The 23,041-nt window shown below is 29.4% G+C and overlaps 2 long non-coding RNA genes across 2 annotated transcripts; both read left to right on the forward strand.

Annotated features, from left to right (window-relative positions):
* The first annotated feature begins 10,577 nt into the window (after nt 1–10,577).
* On the forward strand, nt 10,578–12,432 carry LOC130802212 (uncharacterized). Its single transcript, XR_009039747.1, has 2 exons — nt 10,578–10,894; nt 12,123–12,432. It is a non-coding gene; the product is annotated as an uncharacterized LOC130802212 (long non-coding RNA).
* Nucleotides 12,433–15,723: 3,291 nt separating this feature from the next.
* On the forward strand, nt 15,724–18,736 carry LOC130802213 (uncharacterized). Its single transcript, XR_009039748.1, has 3 exons — nt 15,724–16,061; nt 17,721–17,793; nt 18,214–18,736. It is a non-coding gene; the product is annotated as an uncharacterized LOC130802213 (long non-coding RNA).
* Nucleotides 18,737–23,041: the final 4,305 nt, after the last annotated feature.

Below are 23,041 nucleotides of genomic sequence, written 5' to 3' on the forward strand. Positions count from 1 at the left end.
AAATGAAAATTGAGTTGGATCCACGTATATATACAGATGAGCTTTGCACACCTTATACTAGTATAATGAGTCATCAAAAACGACTAAATTTACTTAAAGGCTAATCATCAAAAAACATACTTCCTCTATCTCTTTTGAGTGCCTATTTGATTATACACACTATTCAATGTATTGTTTTAATTCATAATGTCTAAAATTATGGATAATAAAAATTATAAAAAATTAATATTAATAAAATTTACATTAAAACTAATCAAGTAAGATCCAACTTGAAAATTTTTGTTAATATATTAAAAATAAAAATACAAATTAAGGGTAATTTTTAATTTTTAATTTTTAATGTAAAACATATAGAGTTACGAGTCATATAATATACCCAAAACCAATCCTTGATTGGGCCTATGTGCATGATTTTGTATTTACAATACTAGGTTTTTATACAATGTAAATATTTATGGGGGAATAAGTATTAAATTAAAAGAGAGTATTGTTAGAGCATAAAATGAAAAGATGTATAATTGTCCTCAATGTAATAAATGGTTATAAAGCGGTGGATGGAGAAAGACAAATTGAAAAATTGAAAAATATTTGTCCCCAAAATGAAATGATAACCTTCCATTATCCTCGTATCATATTATCATCTTTTTTGTTTTCATAATTTGACTTTTCTTCTCTTCTTAAATATTTACACAAATGCAAGCATGCTTTTAATAAAAAATTTAAAATGGTGAGAGAAGAATCGAACAATTAAAGTTTGGCTGAGGTAGAATGGCATAAACCCTACCGTATGTCATTAGGATCATTAGTATTCAAATTATTATATTGTTAACAGTATTAGTTTTAGTATATAGTACTTTCTTTGTTCCGCTATACTTGTTATATTTGACTTTTTATATAATTTAATGTGTTATTTTGATCATTTATATATTGAACTATACACATCTAAAAAATATAAAAAAATTAATATTATGAAACTATGTAATTAGAAGATTCAAACAAGATCTCACCTGACAATATTTTTTTTTACACATTAGCCGCAATATATAAAATAAACTTGAATGATGAATAGTGTCAAAAACCGTTATGTAACTAGTATTTAAGAAAGGAGGAAGTATTATTGTAATTAGCATCAACATATTATTAATGTTAGTAATAATATTAAGAAAAAATAACCGTGTATAATATAAACTTTTACTGATTTTCCTGCAATAATACGAACTTTCGATTAACCCTAAATAATACAAACTTTAATATGAATTTCCCTAGAGCATCTTTAACCTATTATTAACCTACAATTGTAGGTTAAGTTGCTCAAAAAAAAAAAAAAGAAAATACAAAAAATAAAATAAAAAGTACAAAAAAAGTGAAAAAAAAAAGAAGTAAAGAACATGAATTCCTAATCTTCACCGTACCCCTTCCCTATCCCTAGCCAAACCTCCAGCCTCCATCCCCCACAGGCCACAACTACCACCGTTCCCCGCTCATTGTCACTCCCATTCCCCACTTCCAGCCACCACCATCTTCATCAAAATCCACCACCAAATCCAACTCCCCATCCTTTGCGCAGCCCCTATCCCCCTCTATTCTCAACCACCATCAAACCCTTCCCTCCACTCCACCACCACCAATCGGCCTCCCATAAACAGCGCCCTGTGCAGCCTTCCTCACCTCCTTTCCCTGACGCAACCTCCACAAACAACCACCATAACCACCCACCCTAAATGTGAATCACCACCATAACCATCCCAAATTCAAACCAACATAATCTTTAATCTACTTTTCCACTACCAAATTCGACCATCAAAATTGACCACCATTATTAAATTGGTGTTGCAGATATGAGTTGCTGAGCCTCGTTGGGTGGGGGCGCCGTCGCAGGGGAGGGGGAGGGGGTGGTGCACAGGTGGAGATTAAAGAGGGGATTGGAAATTATTTTTCTTTAAATAAAATTATCTTTTTTCTAGAGTAGAATTACCTGTTTTACAGGTTGCATGTGAATTTGAATGCTAAGGGAAAACGTATGCCAAAGTTGGTATTATTTAAGGTTAATCAAAAGTTCGTATTATTATAGGAAAATTAATTAAAGTTTATATTATTCACGGTAATTTTTTCTTAACTAAATAACAAAGAAAAATGTTTCCTTTTGATAAAAAAATTATTTTTAATATGAGATAGATATAATTATAAAAAGTAATAATAGTACTACTATAATTATTTGTATATTACTCCCTCTATTTTATATTGTTGGATACTTTTCAAATATTCCATGTATAAAGAGATAAAAAATGCTACTCATGATTTTCAATGGATAAAAAAAAGTTAAAATATGGAGTATCAATGTGTAATCCTATTACATTTGTCACGATACATATGACATGTATTCTTTCCATTCCTTAATAAAAGTTTTCACAAGTAATGTTTACGAGAATTAGAAAAAATAAAATCTTTACTTTTTGAATATATTATTTTATTAAATAATAAATTTGATTGAAGGAAATTAGGACCATAAACATTTAAAAATTATTAAAAGAAAGTTAGTGGAAAAATATGGAGACCACAACTAACAAAAAAATATTTCAATAAAATTAGTTAAAAATATGTGGGAAGCATAAATAATATAAATATATTAAAATTAAATTAATGAAAAATATGTGGGGACCATATGTATTATTAAAATATTAAAAATAAGGATTATTTAAAAATGTCCAAATTTGTGATACAAATAGAAATATTCATTATGAAAACAACAAATAAAATATTTAAAAATGACAAATAAAAGTTTTTTGATAAACAAAGGGAATATTTCTTATAATTTGAATTTTTATAAGAAAAACTACTTAAAATGATCGATCATTTTACTGATTTCCCTACAATTTTACAAATTTTTTGCAACACACAAGCCATCATCATTGCTGAGAACCTTCACCCACCTCCGTCATCACTAAGAGTGCTTCCACCAAGCGCGAGCCAAGGCTAGAGGGCTTCGCCTTCACCACCAATTGCAACCATTATCACACTCTAATTCATCCACACGCGCTCCCCTTACTTCTTTCTTTCTTTTTCTTCCTCCTCCCAACTATTAACCCCATATTACTTCCCACCCGATCACATATTCATCAACTTTGGCCTACCAAAACATTCCACTCAGCCCACCGATGATGGAAGTTTTGACGAATGGCAGAGCGATCTAGAGTTCATCCTCACACCGTTACATACGACCACCATCAACACTGCCAAGGCAGATATTCCGGATCCGAATCGGAGTATTTACTAAAAGGATATCTGATTTTTAATTATATATATATATATATATATATATATATATATATATATATATATATATATATATATATATATATATATATATATATATATATATATATATATATATATAAAACTTTGATTATATTATTGAGTATACTAATATTTATAATTCACCGGTACAACTAAGTTACATAATTAATTTATGTTAATTAAATTAGACTTTTGAAAATCTAACCATATTTTCAAAATGATTTTTTTTCAAACATTAAATAATAAGTTTCATTAAAGAAAGAAAGCGAAATGAGTTTAAATATTTATGTGTAAAAATCGCAAAATTTTTTTTAAAAGGCAAAAAAATAAAAATAAAATAAAATCGAATATCCAGTATCCGATTCGATAAATCAAATATATGAAATCTAGAAATCCATTTTAATCCGAATCGGAACAAACCAAATCATGATTTTCATTATTAGAAAAGTAGATTTTTGAATCCGAATAGATTCGGTATACGATTTTAAACACCCTTAATTAGCATTATGGCACGTATTATGATTATTTCTTAACCAGATCTAAAACAATCGTTTGGGTCATTCTCTGTCATACTAACAAAACTTAATTAAGTGAATGTGCTAAAAACATGGTAAATTGTAATAAGTTTAATTTTTATTACTACTATTTGGTACCAACAACCAACGGGTCGTAACTACAAATTCAAATTGTTAATAGTTCAATATTTCTACTAAATTTGGGTTGAAGTAAAATAATTGGTGGAATTTATGAACGTGTGCGAGGGCCTCTCGACGCGATCTGACTTGTTTATAATTTTTTTCTTACAAATTTTCATTGATATAGACATGTCATCAAATTGAGTATTAAAATGCATTATAACTTAATTACTTGTTTTTGTCAATAATATTTAAACAATTAATGGTTATAAATCTATAATAATATATCATAATTTATTAGGTTTTGTGGAAGACGATTAATAATTCTCATTAATGACAAAGGGTAAATATATATAGTACAAAAAAATCCCTTATTCAAGTGATATAATAATTACATAATATGTGTTCCTAAACTAATATCAAAACAACTAATTACGATTATTTAAGGAACGCAAAAACTTATTCAAGGGACCTTCCATATATATACCGGTCCAAAAGCCAAAAATTGAAAACCAAAAGTGATCTAAATTTCAAAAATTAAAGAATAAAAATTCAATTTTGACTTTAAAGATATCAATTTCTACTTAAAGTAAATCTTAAATAAATCAATTAAAATATAAAAAAATTAAATTATGAACTAAAAGTGATCAATTTTGACATTAAACTGATCAATTTCTACGTACTAGTTTATACCTTAAAGTAAAACTTTAAAGAGCTCAATTATATATAAAGTGATTCTTTAAATGATCAGTTACAACTTTTAAAAGATATTAATAAAAAAATTCAATTTTGATTAAAAGTGATCAATTTTTACATTAAAGTGATCAATTTCTTCATACAAGTTTATATCTCTAAATGAGTCAATTTTTTTAAAGTCTTCAATTTCAATGTTAAAGTGATCAATTTAGACCTTGAAGTGATCAATTATATATAAAATGAGCAATTAAATAATCAATTATAACTTATAAAAGAAATCAATTATAAACTGAAATAGATTAATTACTATTGGTCTATTGGAAAAAAATATAATTAGGCTGATTGGACTATTGGACTATTGATCTCATATTGAGACGGTCACTCGCAAAATTAGTTGTTTAAGAAATGTACAATATGTTGATTGTTGGCAAGAATAATTCATAGCCCATTATTAGCTTGTTCTATTTTTATTTAAATAAAGGGTTCATTTAAAGCTCAATCCATTTAACATTAAAATTCGGGCCCCAAAGAGCCCTCAGTCCATTGCACAACTTTAGTTATGTGGTAGAAATTGATAAAAAATGATTAATTAGACTTAATATAAATAGGAAAAATTAATATTAATAATCCATCCTTTCACCTTTCCATTGTGAATAATTACACTTTTGAATTATTTTCTGATAAAAACTTATTAATTAGATTTAATAAATATTTGCTTATATTTGAAGAAATAATGTACAGTGAATAAAAATGGTTAGTAACTTTGATTTCGATTAATATTATTTTAGTGTTGTTGTACTTGATGAGTAACGGTCACAACTACTTCTCATCGATCTACAACGATACCACAAACATCAATTACATAGTTACAACAGCATCATTTACGGCGCCTGAGTTAGTCTACTTGACAATGAGGGTGATTGGGCCATATGTTTATACCACAAAAATCTTGGTTGCACATTGTAGGACGTGAACACGATCTAACCAAATTCAGGATCATCTTCATCATTCTCGGTAAATTCATAATATCCTATCCATCTTTGCTCTACTGTAGAAGTTTTTGTTTTCCCTTTCAACTCTTGGGATACATACCCAAATTTAACATCATATTCGAATTTGTACATGTTAAAGTGTCTATTATTATTTACATATAGGTCGCCCAACATAAAAAAAGAGAGAGAAATCCTTAGCTAGCTTGCATGTGATATGCTACAAACAACGAACAACAGATTATTGATTACAAATTATGAAAACTACTAATAATTGATTACTAACTTAATTAAATTATGATTAATAACTTGATCACAAATTACTAATAACAAATAACAGCTCAGTTACGCCTATGATTAATAACTTAATTAATACAAACAAAAGATAAAGGTAAAGTTAGCACTGTTAAGTTCATTGCTATCATTGAGTTGATTTCGTGTCATATATTTAGATTGGATTAAAATTAAATGTTAATTTCATATTAATTTACACATAATTGTTAATTAAGTTTCAAAATCACATTAAAATTGAATTAAAATGGTCGGGTTTATTTTCAGTAATATAATTAATTACAACCATGCCGCACCCAATAGAGTATACTATAAATGGGTCTAACATATTCCAGTGTGGGGCCCTCCATTAGAAAATATGGCGTATCATTTACTCATAAGGAAAAATATATAAAAAAATATTATAATTGAACATAACATGTTAAGGAATTTGTGAAATAACTAAAATTATTAAATATTTTATTATGAGGTGAGAATTAAAATCTTGTGTCATATGAATGAAAGGAAAAAATTTTAAATATACTAGACTAATTCATAATTCTTTATGTTATATTAATCTTTCTCCATTATGATAAATCAAAATGACAAAAATAGTAGAGTATTTATTTAATTTAATAATTAAAAGCATTAATTTGACTTGTGTTCAATTAATGAGTATCCATTAACTTCCACTAAAAACACCATTAACTAAAAACACTATTATTAAGCTTGAATGGCAAAAGTGCTAATAGTTGCATCCTAAACACACTTCATGTTCTAAGTCCAAGACCATTTTGCAGGACTAGCAATCGCCATCCTTTTTATACTAATTGCTTATGTGAAGTTACGAGTGGAAGGTGCAATGCTTACCGTAGATGTCCGCCGAGTATCTCTAGTTAGCGGTTGAGATGTTTATTCGGATCATCGGATCGATTTTTAGGTCAAATGTTTCGAATTGTTTCAAAATTAGTTCTTATATATATATATATATATATATATATATATATATATATATATATATATATATATATATATATATATATATATATATATATATATATATATATATATATATATATATATATATATATCCTTGTATGTGTTTACATAATTGTTAATATATTTTATATCTTTGATCAAATCAAGTTCAATTACAAGATCGAGTAAATTTCAAAGTCTTGAATTTGTTTTGAACACCTCTACTTAATGGTAAAAGACTTGTTTAAATTTAGTCCATAGTAGCATAGTGTACATCTTTTCATTTTAAGAGTAAAATTATAAATAAAGAAATATTAAGATTGATGTATGCTATGTCAGAACTTATTTTTAAATTATGCTAATTTCTTTTTTTTTTATATATAATTTTGTTGAGTTTGCTCTAAAAGACGGATTAGGAAAACAATTTTTGTTTGTACAAGAATAAGATTCAATTTGTTATCTAATTTCACCTGACCCCTTGATAAATCTCTCTTTTGGTGGATATTTAGAATATAATGGAGTATTGTTATTCATAGTATCTTCTACTATCTCTTTTATTTATTTTTATTTTTTTTGAGAAAGTATTGCTAAAATTGTCAAATACTTCTACTATATATCCATGATAATATTCACAAATCACATTTCTCAACAATAAATTGATCATATATTTTCATTAGCTAGTCTTTTAGAGACGTATCTCAAACCCAGTTCATTAAAGATTAATACCTACTTACCGTATTCATAATGTCTACTTATATTATTATCATTAATGTTTACTTACCGTATCCTTAATGTCTATTTTCAATATCTTAAATGTTTACTTATATTATTCTTAATGCCTACTTATAATATTTTAAAAAATATATAATGATCCGGCCCAATTAGAGATGGTCTCTCACAAGAACTTTTGCATTTTCATTTAAGATAGTTTTGTTGTTAAATAAATATCATAACTAAATTAAATTAATTTAAACATTTATTTTTTCTTCAAACAATTAGTTTATTACAAATTAACTCTTTATATAGACATGTTTCAGTGTAAGACACTCTTATACAAGAATTTCTCTAAATTGATACATCATAATTATTCACTAACAAAAAAGGCAAATGGACCCGGAAAAATAGGGCAAAGTTTTTATTAAACTAACTCAATTTAATTAATCTCTTTTATATGTGTAATTTGTAAATTAATTAAGCCTAAATCATATACAAATACAAACCTTCAAATGACAACATTAAACACAATTTTGATCTCTTCGTGGTTTCCACTCCTCACCACCAATCATAACATCAATAAAACAAAGTTAAAAAGGAAGAAATGGACCATTCACGTAATGGCAAAAATTAATAGATTTAAAAAAATGATAATATAAAATATAATTTGCTTCAATGTTTACAATGTTCAAGTCAAATCACAAATTCTAATTATGTTAGGGGTCCAAAGTTTTAGGTTAGACCTTATCATGGGCGGCCGGCCCGACCCGGCTCGAAAAAGTAAGGGTTTGGGTACCAAAATATAGCCCGATGGGCGGGTTTGGGCAGAAAATAAGTGGCCCAAATTTTTTTGGACGGGTTAGGGATTGGTGTTTGGCCCGCTGGCCGGCCCGGCCCGATTCGAAAGGAGCTAAGTTGGTCCAATTAGTTACATATTTTGATTATTTCATATGCTAACAATTTTTTTTCATATTGCATCAAGGTCGGTTTACTATTTTTAATGTTGAAGAGGAGGAAGAAGAGGTAGATCGTGAAGATGACGATTGTCAAATCACTAATTAGTTACATAATTTGATTATTTTGTATTTGTTTGTTTGAATTATTTGTAATTTGTGTTTTAAATTATGTATAATATGTAACAATTGTATTTGTTTATTTCAATTATTTGTAATTTTTATTTTTAATTATGTATAAATAATATATAACATAGGCCCGCAAGCCCGCATATTACGAGTTTGGGCAAGAACTTTTAGGCCCGCCCGCATCAATGGGCTGTTTTTTCCGCCCAGCCCGGTGTTTGATCACGTCTATTTTAGGTTAAAATGGTCGGATTTCTGTGATTTGACCGGTCTGAAAGCTATAAACATTGATACTTTAGTAACTGTGATTCGTAAAAAATTTAAACTTTAAAGCTGTAATTTGCAAATTATTACTTTTACAATATAAATATTTATTTTCAAATTTTTTATTATGCTAAATAATTGTCGGTAGAATTTTTTATTTGCTTGTGTTTCAACTACTACCCATTACCTTCCAACATGAACAATTAAAATAATAATGCAAGTTAGTCTAATTCATCCATTATTTATCCAATTCTACCAGAAATATTCCCACTCCATTATATAACTTTGAGATATTAATTTCATTTGAACATATACATATAATTAAAAATAAAAAAAAAACACCATGAATAACAAGAATATAGATTTGCACCTTTTCCTTGTATTTATGCTGCTAATATTCAGCTTTAATTGCTTTTGTGGGGTCACCAATGGAAGGTGTATCGCGTATAATAAATGTGCCGGCGCTACCTAAATCTGACGTATATTTTTAGTTTTTACGATGATAAAATTATGTATATTCGCTTTTTTCAAATTTTATATAAAAGTTTAATAATAATTAATTAAAATTAATTAATGAATTAAGAAAATTATATGTTATTAGCGAAATTTACTACAAATAATTATCGAATTGGCGACAACGCTTTTCGTCGCCATTTGATAGCTAAACGGTCAAAAAGTAGGCCGGGCGACCACATAGCGACCACTAGCCTCTTCGCTGTATATGTAAAAAAAATAAAAAAATAAAAGCTTTTATTTTTTTTAATTTTTTTTTAAATATACAGCGACGAATCTAGCGGTCGCTATGTGGTCGCCAAGGGCGACCAACCAACCCCCTCGCTGATTTTCCATTGTTATTTCGATAATTATTTGTAGTGATTGTTGTTTTATTTTAGTTATATATTTATATATCTTTGTGTATGTTTAAATTTTGGATTGAATTTAATTATACATTAATGTAATTGATGGTTGTATACCGAATAAATATAAAGTGTCTCGAGTACAAATTCTCATGGACTACTTTGCTCTTTTTTTTTTTTTTTTATTGCAATATGTTTTGGAGTTTTGGCCTTAGATAATTTGTTTTTATATCAAAAAATTGATGTTAATATTGATACATGTAGAATCTTTAAAATGTGGAGTTGAGTTGAGTTTAGTGAATGTACATTCTAATTAGGGTTGAATATAGTTTAGTTAATAATTTAATACGCTATAGCTTAACCAAAAACTTTAGAGAGATGTTCTCAATTGTTATTCTCAATTTTGTGTTCTTGACCACTCTCACCATGATACTAGACCCATACAATTAATTAATTTATTTAATTAATATCACTTTAAGATTATAAGTAATAACTTTAAAACTATAAATGTAACCACTTCAAAATTGTAAATGGGTTATAATTAGTCAATTTAAAATTAATTAAGTAATAACTACTACTTCTGTTTTTTTTTTACTTTTCTCGTTTACTTTTTGCACAATTTTCAAAGTAAAATTTAAGTCTTAGTATCTCTTAATACACATAATAAAAAATTATAAAAAAATATAATAATAAAATATATATTAAGACGAATCTAAAAAGATCTCACATGAATATATTTTATTTTATAAATATGCCTCACATATCTTATCCTTACTTTACTGTGGACCCTCTATACAATAAATATGCATGTTACATTTTTTTTTCCTCCAATAAAGTAGTACGGATAATTATTCATAATTTCAATATATATTAATTCTATTTGCTATATAAGTTTGAGATATAAATTCCATTCAATCCCCAATCCCCAATCCCCATCAATTATTTAAAAAAAAACACTATGAAAAATAATAGTAAGAGTAAATTATTTCCTTCATTTATTTTTCTTTTATTTACATTGCTATTTTTGAGCTTCAATGTGGTTCATATTGAGGGCGAATGCTTGAAGGTCCCTGCTGCTGACAGTAAGAGACCAGTCTGCAAGAACGAAAAGCAAGTTGGTAATTGCTTGTGCAAGGTTACAGATAAACATTGCATTGTTTACAATAGATGTCCCCGCCTTCCAGTATACGCAATTTAAATTTATATGTCAATACTTTGTTAAAAATTATGTTTCTATTTTTGTAATTTCTTTTTAGTCCAAGTAGTCAGAGAATTTCTATAGACAAGCGTTTGATTCGAGAATTAATTGACTCAAAGTATTCTTGTCACAAGGATGAAATAAAAAGTATTTAATTATTAGGCTAATTTGTAATTCTCTAAGCTAATTCGGGAACTCTTATTTGTTTCTACACAAGGGTAAGGTTCGGTTCGGCTTAGTGAAATTATAGTTTATTCTCTCAACTATGAATTTGAGATTTCAATTATATATGTGTGTTTTCTGATTACTTTTACTTCGATTTAATCGTTGAGAAATAATGTTAAATCTTGTTATTAAATCATATATAGATGAGATGTTTTTAATAGTTGTATGTTAAATTAATTTGAAGTGCTTGATTGAATTTGATTATGCTCTAGCTCTTTCAATTTTGATTAAAGAATTTGTTTGATAAATGATTACTGGTAGGAGGTATTTGTTAAATTGATTAATTGAAAGTAATTTATAGCACTACAATAAAAGGTGGAGTTTTTAGACGCTTGAATTTCAATGCAATAAAAAGTGTCGGAAAAAACACAGAGTCTTTAGACGCTTATTTTTTGACGTACAAAACAGTTGATAATTGCACAGCTTCAGTAGTCGAAAATCCAAAAAAATTTAAGCGAAAGGAAGAGCGGGTTCTACCCCGCCTGAACAAAAACAAAATGGCGTCATAGCTTAAACAAAAACCCTAGCCGCTTAAAAGATAATTTCAATTCATTTTTTCATTATCCTCGCCGCCGTCACCATCTCATCCTGGCCGTCAGATTTTTATAATTTTGTTGAGCTAATATTGTGTTTATCTAATTTTTTTTTTTTTTTTTGTTATCATATGCTTTTGTGAATGATTTTAGTTTTGTATATTTGATGGCATGATGGTGGTTTGACTTTAATTTTTCCTACTCGGTAAATAATAAGAATCATTATTATTTTTATCATCCATTAAATCTTTTTCATATTACTTTTAGTGTTTGTAGTAGAAGTGTAATTACGAGTTTTTTAATGTTATGTTTTGCTTGTAGTTGGATAAAGTAGACCCTTCATTCTTTTAGTTTTTGCTAAAGTTGTGCATTTTGTTTGATGTGTTGCAGATTTTTGCTGTTGATGTTCATATTATGACCAAGAAATCATCTTTTGTGAAGGTCTTGACGCTAAAGTGAAAATTGCAACATAATGAAAACAATTTTGCAGGCCTTTAACTTTTGACAAACTTTTAACTTTATTGATTTTGCACTCTTTAACATCAACGAGTGTATGTAAATATTAAAATTAGGTATTTTTGTTGGTTGGACTTTTCTAACCAAGTTACGAAAACTTAAGATCAAAGCTCCATCAACGAATGTGTGTACGTATATGAATATCGAATTCTAATACTTTTTTAGATATGATGATTTGGTATGATGTTTGTTGGTTATTATGTATGTTTAATGAATTTTATATAGTATGGAAAAGGCTAATATATATTGGGGTGATGATAAGTTGTCAAAAGTAAATACATTTTCAACGCATGTAAATGTCTAAAACATAAATCTAGATATCAATGGTTCATTCTCTTTTGACGTATAAAAGCGTCTAAAATATTAACCATTTTCCACATGATAAAGCGTCTAAAATATTTGCATTATCCACTCTTATTAGGGTCTAAAAGGTTTTCTTTTTCACGTTTTAAAGCGTCTAAAAACATAAAATTGCATTATGATTTTAAGCGCGAAATTTTTTCCCCACAGCAAAAGGTGTCGAAAACCACTTTTATTATCCACGAAAATAACCGTCGAAAAAAAAGCATCAAAAATTTGTAACCTACTTTTTTTAGACGCTCCCTCAACCATTGAACGTTTTTAAGCGTCGAAAAAACCATCATATTTCCGTCAAAAAACTCCGTGTTTTTTTATAGTGTATGCTAACTGTTTATGTCAGTTATTTAGAAAATTGTATTATATTAATATTATTATCAATTAGCTCTAAAAGTCAAATACTATAAAATCACACTTTTGAATGATTTAAATAAAAGGATTTATTTTAAAAAATTATCATTAATTACCCTCAACATTCCACCAAATTTGGACCAATTTCTTTGAAATTTCAACGAGAATATATAGTACAAAATGGGATGGATGGAGTAATTTAATTATGTAGATATTAATAGAAGATAGAATGAAAAGTGTGACATCTCAAAATGATGGGAAGTAAAGACAGCTGGACCCAAATCAAAATGATTGCTGGTGAAAAATTAATATGACTTTTATATTAGAAGAGTACTTAACGAGTGTAATTTTATTATTTTGAAATTAATTTTCCTAATAATAGATTTATAATCATCATATTATGCTTATGGCGACAACAGAAATTGCGACATGTATATTTAACACAATTAAACTAATAAAAATATATTTCATAATTTAAAAAAGCTATCTATATGCAATTTCATTCAAATCCCATGGTGTAATGTAAAAATTTATTACCTTAGTAGAAAATTACACTTTTTACAATAATTCATTTTGAATTTCACCCACGTGATCTTGTTAATCTTGATTTGGTGAAAAGAATTTTAAAACTTAATTTCAATAATTCTAAGGTCTAGGTGTTTGGGGTGAATTTTGATGACTAAGTTAATGACATAAAAGAGTATTTTTTGTTGTTTTTTTTAAAATTAAATATAAATTTACGCAAATAATGTGTGCACCTCGACTAAAACCCCTTTTTGATATACTATTTTTATTAGTTTTTATACATAGCGGTTAATACAACTATAAATAGTAATTATGTTTTTATTGCTGCTGAAACTGCTATAGATAACAAATTCATTTATAGCGGTTTTAAAGAACTGTAGATCAAACATAAAATATAAGTCTCTTTGGTGTAGTGTTTATTTAACTGACCACTTTAAGATTGTAAATAATCACTTTAAAAACACTATAAAAACATATCACATTAAGACTATAAAAAGTAATCACTTTAAAACTGTAAATAATCATTTTATGATTATAACTAATTTATTTATGATCCTATTAATTACTATATACTGTAAATGCACATTAGAATAGCCCAATCGAAATAGCGATCGGGAATTTGTATAAAAAGAAATATATTAATAAATTTTCAATTTTTTACTATTGGACTTGTGGTTCAATACTAAAGACAATAGTGAATACATATCTCACATCTTTTATCCTACTTTAGTATGGACCCTCTCAAGTCTAAACAATAATGCAAGTTACATTTTTTTTTTTGTATTTTTCTTCCAAAATTAGTACGGATTACTATCAATAATTTCAATATTAATTTCATTTTGCTATATAAGTTTTAAGATATAAATTCCATTTGATCGTCCCCATCAATTATTTAAAAAAAACACTATTAAACAGAGTAAGTGTAAATTATCTATTTCATTTATTTTTCTTTTATTTTCTTTTCTAGTTTTGTGCTTCAATGTGGTATATATAATAGAGGACGAATGCTACAATGACATCAATGGTGTTGTTAATGGTGACTCAAACTAGCAAGCACCATTGAAGAAAATGAGTATGGGTCAAAGAGGAGGTCCGCGTGCGTTCTGTCTCCATTTCGTGGCTCATGTAGTTGTACACGGCTCGCAAAATGGCGGTTTCCTTTCATGGGAGGTGTCTTTTGGGACGGTTACTTTGTGTTTATTATGTAATAACTTCCTTTTATTGGGCATTAGTATATAAACTCCCATTTTAGGATTAATATATGTTGATTCACAAATTTGAGAGAGATCACAAGAGAGCCAATAATTTGTCAGTGTGATTGATATTCATCTTGTAATTCTTTGCTATCATAGTGAAATTATTTGATCTTGGTGCCGGTGGATGTAGCCACGTTAAATTTCTCGTGTTAATTTCTTATTTTGTATTGAATTTTCTTATTGTTTTATTATTGTTCGACGAACTTACTTCTGCTGTCGCAGAACAAATGAATCTATGAATAAGAGACCAGTCTGCCGCACCAAAATTCAAGCTGGTAATTGGTTGTGCCAGATTACAAATGTGAAATGCATTCCTTTCGTTAAATGTTCCCGTTCTATTTCTTTCTAGCTATAAATAGTAGATTAAATTCATATGTCAATACTTTCTTCAAAATTATGTTTCTATTTTTGTAATTTTTTTTATCAGGGTAGTCGGAGAATTTTTATAGTTGTCAAATTAAATACTTCGAAATACTCGCATTCAATTGTGACATGTTGTGTAGAAAATGTTTGAAATAGACTATATTTAATAAAGCTTAATTATAAGTTTATTAAGCTGATTGGGGTTATTAAGTAAGTTAATTCGAGTAATAATATTATTATTTTGATAATATTGACTCAAGTATTTCATTTGTTAACATTTTCAAGAAAGAGGTATATTTTATGTAATGTATAAAATTCGTATAAAGAATACTTCGATAAAAGTGTATTTTGATTATATTTTATTAATTGATTACTATCTTATCTTTATAAAAATAAATTTAAATAAAGTATTGAAAAATAGATTCCTAAATGAAATCCAAATTCATACTACCCATTTACTTATTTCATAAATCGTCTATTGTACCCTTACAGCATGTCTTATATAAGATTGTTTTACGATGAGACGACTTTAATAGAATTTAATGGGTCAAAGCTAAAAATAAACCCATTTTACCATCTATAAACCGACATATCTCTTCCCTCACATTGAATTTCAATCGACACACTCCTTGCCCTCACATTCAAAACCAACATGCCTCACTTCCTCACCCTCTTCCCCACGGCTGTTTCTCCCTCCTCAACAGCCCTTGCTCATTTTCTCCTCCACCAGCAGCTGCCTCCTCCTCCACAAGCAGCAACCGACACCTCCCTGTCCTCCAAAAGTAGCAGGCGGCAGCAACTAGTCGTGATCCACCCACCTAGCAGCAACAACTGCTGCTTTGTGCCTCCAAACAGCAACAAGCTGCTGTGATGCTAGCCCCATGCAGCCTTCCTTCACCATCACACACGGTGGGCCGCACCACCATACCAACTCCTTCCTCTTCCTTCAATGGTGATTGAGGTAATCCACAAACTAATCTATTTAAAGTATTAATTTAATGTTTTAAGGTAGTTTGATATTTGTGGATTCAATTTGGGTCTTTGATTTAAATTTAGGTATCAACTTGAATTTAAGATGATTATATAGATTCAATTATTAATTGAGTTGTTTTTAGTGTTGATTAGAATTGGTTATTTGGATTATTTGAGTTCTAGTATCAAATTGAGTATTTGGGATTCTGAAATTTCAGTTCATAAACCGAACTTTCTGTTTTGGCCATTTTGGGGATGGTTCTGATTATTTTTGGGTTGTTATGTCTTCTTGAGATTTGTAGAACTTTGAGTCGCGGTCATGTGGACACTTGAATCACCCCGAGATGAGTTCATATGAGGAAGTTATGTCCAAAATACTAGTAGACTGTCATAAAGATCGACAATGAGGTTCCGTTTTGTTCTGTCCGAATTTGTGTTACTGTTATTGAAATAGTTACAGTCGTTTTGGGGTTTTGGTGTCTTCATGAGATTTGTAGAGCTTCGAGTCGAGATCATGTGGGCACTTGAATCGCTCCAAAATGAGTTTATATGGGAGAGTTATGTTCAAAATAGTGAAATACTAGCAGGCTATCTTGAAAATCCATAACAAACATTCTGTTTTGGCTATTTTGGGATCGTTCTAATTGTTTCTGGGTTTTAGTGTCTAAATAAGAATAGTAGAGCTATGAATAATGGACGCTTAGCCACTTAAATCGTCTCATTTGGTTTCTGTATGAGTGAGTTATGCCTGTTTTAGTAAGATGTGTCCTAAAACCATTACGGGATTCCTAAACTAGATGAGTTTTGTTGATTGAGACTAGCTGTTGGATATGCATATTTAGCTGCTGAATTATTGTTAGGAACTAAGAGTTGTGACAAGTTATGATAATGGTGAATAATTGAATAGATTGATACTCTTAGATATAATACCAGATACTTGTGAAACAATTTGTTGGGAATGGATTCGTAGTGTCTTGATGGTGTATAGGTAGTGGTGAGAATTTGGATTTGAATGTTGTTAATGATAATTATAGGTCAAAGTGGTGATACGAACTTAATTGTGGAATTGTTAATTAGTATGAATTTACGAAGATTAGGATATCGATAGGATATTGAATGTGGAAAGTTTATGGAAACTTGATGTTCTTAAATGTTAGTTGATTCATATGAATTTGCTAGTGGTGAATAGTTCTTTGTTGTAACTATTTATTTAATAGTTGGGTAATTGTAAGTGTTTGATATTACCCTTGATTTTATATGATTGGTTATTCTTGAAAGTATCAGGGTTCGTGTGGAAGTTATTAGTTGAATGGATAAATTAGTTGTATTCTTCTTTTAGGATAGCTGGTTAATCTTGTTTAGTTTCTTGGTTTGAGTTAAATGAACTAGAAGTGTTTGAATTGGAAATACAAAGGGAATTGTGGAGACGTATGATCGTTACAAGGTTATAAGCTAGTCTTAAACAAGGTTATATTTTTTTTTATATATGTTGGGGTTAGAATTAGAACTTGCGCAATCTTTGAAATTAGAATTATTAGAATAGAAGATGGAACTAAGATGCGATCATAGGAGGAGATACAATGAGTTATATGAACCTAGTTTGTAGTATCGAACGCTTTGTTGTGATGTTATGTTTGTTATGCTTCAGGAGGCGACGTCATCGAGGAACCATTCTAGCTGTTAGCCGCGAATCGATCACGGCTCTTTGAAGCGTCTTGTTGGTGAGTAGTAGCAGTCCCTTAAAGGGTCTGGCCAGACTACTCTCTTGAAAATAAACTTTTTACTAAAGCTCTTTTGAATTGGATATTGTTGAGACAAATGTTGTTGTGAATGCTTATGCTGATATTATGATATGGTCAATGGATCAGGCTTGCGAGCTGGTCATTGACGGAGTTGAGGAACACTGTTCCCTGCTCCCTGTTTTTGAAGCGAATTGTCATTGAGATATTGACTAGCTTCACCCGAGAGCGACATAGCCTTAGAGCTATGGGGCACCTCTCAAACTAGACTCCCTGTGCGCACATAGGTCTAGGGAACTGATGTTGCTTTTAAACCTATGACTAGAATTACTGTGTTTTGTTGTTTTGGATTGTTACTTCTCATTCAGTTTAATCTGATCCTCTGTTGTTTCCATCTTTTAGCATATCTACAGATCGGAACCGGTCGGGAACGATGAGTTAACGGTGTTAAATAGCGTTCCAAGGATGTATATTGAGCTGAGCACGTAGGAATTTATAATTTTGTATTTGGTTTTTGGATAAATGTATATTTGTTTTGGTTGTGTTGGTTATATCGGTCTTGTAGAGAATTGTATGATTATCTTGTGTATTAGTTAGATGTTGGCTTTGGGATTTAGCTGAGTTAGTCACGTTGAAGAGCTTGTGACCCCTTGCTTGAGTTTTGGAAGTGTAATTTCAGTTTCTTGGGAAACGAACCTAGTGATGACCCTGTTTACCCAGTCAACGGTAACTCGGGTTGTTACAATGTTATTATTAGTAGCAAGTATAATAGAAGGGAGAAAATATATTATTAATCATACATGGATGAAATGTTTTTAATGGTTGTATGTCAAATTAATGTAAAGTGCTTGATTGAATTTAATTATGCACTAGCTCTTTGAATTTTGATTAAAGAATTTATTTGATAAATGATTACTTGTTGGAACTGTTATTAGTCAGAATTAATTATTGATATACTAACTATTATACATTTAAGTCGGTCGTTTTAGTTAGTTATTTGGAAATTTGTATCATATTAGTATTATTATATCAATTGGGTCTAAAAGTTAAATATTATTAAGTAATGCCTTTAGTTAACCTAAATAAAAAGAATTTTTTTTTAATTTGAAAAACTATCATTAATTACCCTCAACATTGAACCAAAGTCGAACCAATTTGAGGATGGATGGAGTAATTTAATTGTGTAGATATTAATGGTGTGAGCGTGTGACATTTCAAAATGAAGGGGAGTAATGACAACTGATCAACCCAAATCAAAATGATTGCTGGTGAAAAATTAGTATATAACTTCTATTTTAGATGAGTCATTAAAGACTAAAAGAGCGTAATTTTATTATTTTGAAAATTAATTTGACTAATAATAAATTTATAATCTTCATATTAAGTATATTTTATCACTAAAGTTAACATACCTTACCTTATCAAAAGAGGTAAAAAAAAATTACAATTTATACAACCTTCAACTCAAGAAAACCCGCAAATGAACTAAAAAGACTAGCAAGACAGAGAAGAAAAAACAAACAAGCTAAGACTAGTAATAGCTTATATGCATAAGCCAGAGAAATACAAACACAATCATAAAGGCAAGACTATGAGCCAAAGGTAATTATTGATGCTCACGGACACCAAAACCACGGGTCCAACTAATTTTAATTTATTTATCTTTAGTCAAGTTCTTAGAAAAATACAATTCATTCATGTCATTTTTAATTTGCTCTTCTCACATTTTCTTAGGCTTATCATGACTTTACTTCTATCAACCGTGATGTTTTGCATGTCGACGGTCTTCCTTCGTACATGCCAAAACCATCTCTATCTACTTTTACGCATCTCTGCAGAGTGGGTAAAGCCTGTAGTCTTTCTCTCAAAACACGATTCTTAATCTTATTTATGTTGGTTTGTCACAACATCCAACTTAACATTCACGTCTCTCCTACTGTCATCTTACGCGCTTCAAGTGATTTTTTTCGCTGGACATTTAGAAAAAAGTTTCTAGTAAATAACTTAGTCATAACCCAAAAGCTACTATGGGTAATATTTTTGATGGTTTTTGGAATTGACTCAATTATTTTTCTAATAAGCAACCAAATACCAACGACTATTTTTATACAAACCATCTTTATTACTGTTGAGTCAAGCCCAATTTCAATGACCTTTGTGATGGGTTTGATCACTTGAAGATTGGAGGGCTTTGAAGACCGCTCGAGTGGTCGAGCATGTTTAACTCGGTCGAGCGTAGCCTCGGAGAAAGCGCTCGATCAGTTGAGCCTAGGGCGCTCGATCGAGCAAAATGGCAGCGAACAAAACAGAAGCTTTCTGTTTTATGTGCAGGATTTTGTGGGCTTTTAAGCCTTTTGTCCTAAGTTATTCTAATATGTTTTATGACTATATAAGGAGTCTTAGAACATCATTAGGGAATTGAGAGAGGCATATACAAGATTTAAAACTAGGGTTCACACCATAAGAGTTCTTCATCCTTGTGTTATGCATGTTTGTGTGAGATTCAGTTAAAGGTTCCATCTTTGCTTTGAGAGGCTGTTCTTAAAGCTTGGAAAGGTGAGTCATTAATGTATTGTTGATTATATTAATGTTAAGCTACTTATTTTGAGGTGGAGGTATCCATAGATGCCTCATACATCTTGTGTTTTGCTTCTTCCATTGGCTCTGTTTTGGTTGTTTGTCTTTGCATTTTTTTGTTATTGTTTCTTCACCATTGCAATAGCCCATTCACAACAATTACAGTTGGCTGGCCTGAACCTTTGGCTTTGAGAAGTAGCAAATAAGTCAATTCTTTGAGCTAATTAAACTAACTAATAGCTTCAACCTCCAACCAATTACCATTCATCAAACAAACCTCTATACATTGGTCCAACTCTTTTACAAAAGCACCATATACGACGACATAACGGCCCACAAATTTTGGGACCTAAACTTATTTTTTATTTTCAAATGTTTAATTATATGTTAAAAAAATTATAATAATTTGCCGAAAATAAAATACTGACAAGTCATCATATAATCAATGGAAATAATATCCTCTAATTAATGATCATCCATTACTTTGTAAATTTAATTTATTATATTTTCTTGGTCAATTATTAAGGTATCTAAATAATGAAATTGTTAATTTAATTTGTTGAATCTTCTTGTTTAATTAATTAAGTTAGTTTCACAAATTAAATAATGCTTTAGCAAAATGAAAAAATGATAGTTCATTAATTAATTGTCTATTAAAACTTTGGACATACATATTCATATGTTAATGTCCTTGTCTATTGACTATTCAATAATTGAGCTTTTTACTTTCATGCCATTCTTGACTTGTTCTACATAACACTGACGTTCTTATGCAACTTGTGAGTGGTCACTGCTTTATTTTTTTATTTCTCTGATAAGTAGTAAATTCTGTGTTTCAAAGTAGTTGTAATATTTGATTTTTTATAAAATTTAATTTATTAATTTAATTTCTAATATTTTTAATTATTTATAATGAAAAATTATAAAAATTAATATTAATAATTTTTGTAGTGATACGAATTAAATTAGTCAAATATAGAGCTCATTTTAAATATTGAAAGTAAGAAATTTGGTGTTGAATGTAATGTGTTGAATTAATGTAAGACATATATTAGTATAAGTTTTATGAACTGAGAATGTACTGTGTTAAACTGTATGTAAGCAAATCAGTATATGAACTGAGAATGTACTGTGTTGAATTAATTTACTGTGTTGAATCATTATATGAACTGAGTGTATGGAATCAGTGGCAATATACGTAGTATGTATGTAAGCAATTGCACAACAGCAAATCAATGTTGTGTATTGAGTCAGTGCAACAATACTGATGATACACATTGAATCAGTGCACTTTGTTTAAGACTGATGATACTGATTAGTGCTGCAGCATTACATACACATTGAATCAGTGCTGCAAATCAGTTTTGAAACACATGAAGTATGTTGAAGTTGATTAGTGCAACAAGCATAACATACACATTGAGTGAGTGCTCAAAATCAGTGCTATAAATCAGTTTTGAAACACATTAAGTTGGCTACTAAAGTTGATTAGTGCTGCAAATTAGTTTTGAATCAATTTTGAGTATGCTAAAGTTGATTAGTGCGGCAAGCATTACATACACATTGAATTAGTGCTCAAAATCAGTGCTTCAAATCAGTTTTGAATCAGTTTTTGAGTATGCTGAAGTTGATAAGTAATGCAGTATTACATACACATTGAATCAGTGCTGAAAATCAGTTCATTAAAACACATTGAGTATACTGAAGTTGATTAGTGCAGTAAGCATTACATACACATTGAATGAGTGATGAAAATCAGTGCGACAAATCAGTTTTGAGTATGATGAAGTTGATTAGTGCTGCAGCATTACATACAAATTGAATCAGTGCTGAAATTCAGTTTTGAAACACATTGAAATGGCTACTGAAGTTGATTAGTGCAAGCAGTGTGTATACTGATGCTATTGCAAACAACAAGCAAACAACAAACAACAATACCAAAAACGAAATCAAATAGACAAAATAAAAACACTTTTCATTCATCATAATCATGTTACAAAAGAAATCATCCTTCCATTGCATACCGAAATCACTAATACAAATTCTTAAATAGGTCATAAACTTTATTTACTAGCCTTGATTAAAACAACCAACACCAACAAAAAACAAAAGAAAAACCCTAATACAAAGCTTGTAATCTGATTTCCATACTTCCTCTCATTCATCCATTTCTTCGTAATCCTTTTAATTTATGAAATTGCTTGTTCCTTTTCATGTTCTAAGCAACAAATCCTTGATGTCAAAATCTTGATTTCGGTTGCTAATTATCACTTGTCCTCTAAAAGTTTGTTAGTCACTTCTCTTTGCCAAACAGTCATTTCAGGTTCATCAATCCATTTAAACTTTTTGCATCCCCTTCAATTTGTATCAGGATCATAAAAAACGCAAGTCTTAAACCTTCTTCCATGGATTTTCCTTGGTCCATGAAACCTCCTTGCAAAGGGAACTCCACACCCACATTTTTCAGGTATCGAATTCCCGATTGAAGAAAAAGAAGACATTACTAGTTAATTGTGTAATGATTGTTGGAAAAAATTGGGTTCTTTGAATGAATTAGGGATTGGAAATCAAGGACAGGAATAAGGAAGGGCAACTTCGAAATGGTATCGCATGAAAGAAAGCTTCAGAAACAAAGGAATGCGAAAATGAGATT

The sequence above is a fragment of the Amaranthus tricolor genome, chromosome 16 (genome assembly GCF_026212465.1).
Source record: "Amaranthus tricolor cultivar Red isolate AtriRed21 chromosome 16, ASM2621246v1, whole genome shotgun sequence".
Classification (NCBI taxonomy): Eukaryota; Viridiplantae; Streptophyta; class Magnoliopsida; order Caryophyllales; family Amaranthaceae; genus Amaranthus; species Amaranthus tricolor.